Consider the following 2696-nt stretch of genomic DNA (forward strand, 5'->3'; position numbering starts at 1 on the left):
TCCTTGCTTCGCCTAGTTCTGTTTTTCCAAAGGTTTCCTTTTTACTAAATTAATTGATTAAGCTACATGCACAATTAAAGTTTTCTGTTTTATTTTAATTAAAATTTTAAAACCAGATCAATAGATACTATGGAAAAAAGAAAACTGTATATCTAATTGAAACAAAGTTCTCACGTTTTTACAGTGACTTGAAATCCAAAAAGAACAAGAATATATAAGTGATAATACCTCGAATCCAAATCTGACATGCTTAATCAGAACTAGTTAAAATATCAACACTATAACAGCATGAGTTTGAGAAATTTGAAAAAGCTGCTGACTAAACTAATATAGCAGCCTCATTTATGATGTTTAAGTACTATGTTAATTTTTCAAAGTCTGATTCTGAACCTTGGCAAGCTTGCTTATCTCCTCAGGATAATCAATGTAGTACTGCATATGCTCCTGCAATTTCAGTCTGCACCATCCAAACAAAACAAAACAACACAATTTACACAAATTCAAACAAATCACTCTCCATAATCAATTAGTCTCAATCTCACAATAGTATACAACACAAAATTACCCAAACTCAGAAAATAACAAACATATATTAACAAAAACTAAACAAAATCAAAATGCATAAAAATAACAAACATAATGTTCTACAAAAAAAATCAACATTAACATATATTTTTATTGTATGAAACGAATTTAATTCAGAAAATTATTTTGTGATTGCATCTTCCAAATCAGAAAATCAGGAACTAACAAAATTAACTATCAACAAAATTAACTCAAACAAGCCGCAGTAATTTAGAATATTAATCCCAGCAACTCAAAATCACAAAATCAGTATTATTCTAACTCAGTAACTCAAAATAGTAAACCTAACCACTCAGAATCACAGAATCAGTATTATTAAAAAAATTGAAAACAAGCGAAAATAAATTAAAGTACCAGCAGCGAGGGAGAAAGGAAGTGACGGCGACGACAGAATCGAAAGTGATAGCGACGAGAAGGGAAGTGAGCTCAAACAGAGAGGGACGGATAGAGAGAAAACTTGAACAAAGAAGTGAGCTCGGAAAGAGAGACAGTGAGCTCCGACAAACAATGACCGACGGACCCAGCAATCCTTCGCGATGGCGATGCTAGGAGAGGAGGAACGTCGAGAAGATGGCCGAACAAACTTTTCCACCGGCGACGATGGCACCTGCAGTGAGGAGAAGGGTTTGGCGACGAGTGTGAGTGATAGATTCTAGATGGTGGCTAGTGAGTGGTGGGCTGGTGGCTGTTGAAACTTCGAAGAGAAGAGGAGGGAGTGAAGGCTGAAGGGATCAGGGGACAAATTAAGGTTTTTTGAGTGAAAGAAGGAAGAAAGGGAAGAGGAGGGGTTTTGGGTTTCACATTTCAGCTTCAGGCCTTCAGCCATTTATTTTTTTTTAAAGCATCAAAGTGATGCCGTTTCGATCGATTTTAAAAACCGGTACTTTCAAAAACCTCGCCGGTTCGGCTGGTTCATCGGTTTGACCGATTTTTTTACCAATTTTTTACAGTACGATTTTGGAGGTGGACCGGAGTAATTAGATGACCGATTTTCGATTAACCCAGTTGAACTGGTCGATCCGGTTCGATTTTCAAAACCTTGATAAGGATACAGAGTTTTTTGGAAAATAGGTTACATTCAATTATATTTGAAATGGGATTGGTTTGGGTAAAATAATATTTTAGTTTTTAATATTTAGATAAAATTATAATTTAGTTCTTAACGTCTTAAGCTTCCTATTTTTGTTCAAAAAAATTTTTAAACGGGTTCAATATTTTCTTTCCGTTAAATTTGACATACACAAATAGTTAATGGAACGACTGACGTGGATGTTAACAATGTTATTATTAACTTATATTTTTTTTTGTATTAGAGAAACATAAACAAAACTTTCTTGTAATATTTTTTTCGATCTCCTTATAAAAAAATTCTAAAATCCTATCAATAAATCATCAACGATCTAAAATTAAAGAAAAAACTTTTAAGTTAGTGATCATTGGCGGATTGATTTCACTTAAATACTGAAATTATGTGTTATTGACTATTTAATATGCTAATTATTTGTATCAAATTTAATAGTAGCAGTATGTGCAAAAATAACCAATCTATTTTGTTTCTTTTTACTGCCAGTACTAGCAAAAACTATATATATAATTTTGATTTTTGTAATTTTAGCCTACGAAAATACAACTAAACATGGATATTAGTAAATGGCCATAATCTAACTTATTTGCATAAATAATGATTTTTTATTTTAAAAAACAAACTTTTTAAAATAAGTCCCACCACCATTTTAGCAGAATTTTTCTTATTAGTTATTAGGACATTTTGAGGTTATTAATATAACAAAATTTTTTTATTCTTTTAAATAACTACATTATAAATGTATTGAATTTGATAAAGGGTTGTTTGTATTTTTTTATTTTTGGACTGTTTTTCAATCATTATTAAATTTAATTAAGTTAATATGAAAATATAAGAATGATTATATATTTCACACCTATGCTCATGCAATCACTATAAGGGAACCAGAAAATAGCGACATTTTTTTGGAGAATTGCAGCAGTTTTAAACTATTCCAAAATAACGTACCAGCGTTTTATAACTATTGCAGTTTAGGGCGTAGCTATTTGATTTTGTGGCGGTTTTTACGAATTGCCACAATTTTCTT

Source organism: Arachis ipaensis, chromosome B09 (assembly GCF_000816755.2).
Source record: "Arachis ipaensis cultivar K30076 chromosome B09, Araip1.1, whole genome shotgun sequence".
NCBI lineage: Eukaryota > Viridiplantae > Streptophyta > Magnoliopsida > Fabales > Fabaceae > Arachis > Arachis ipaensis.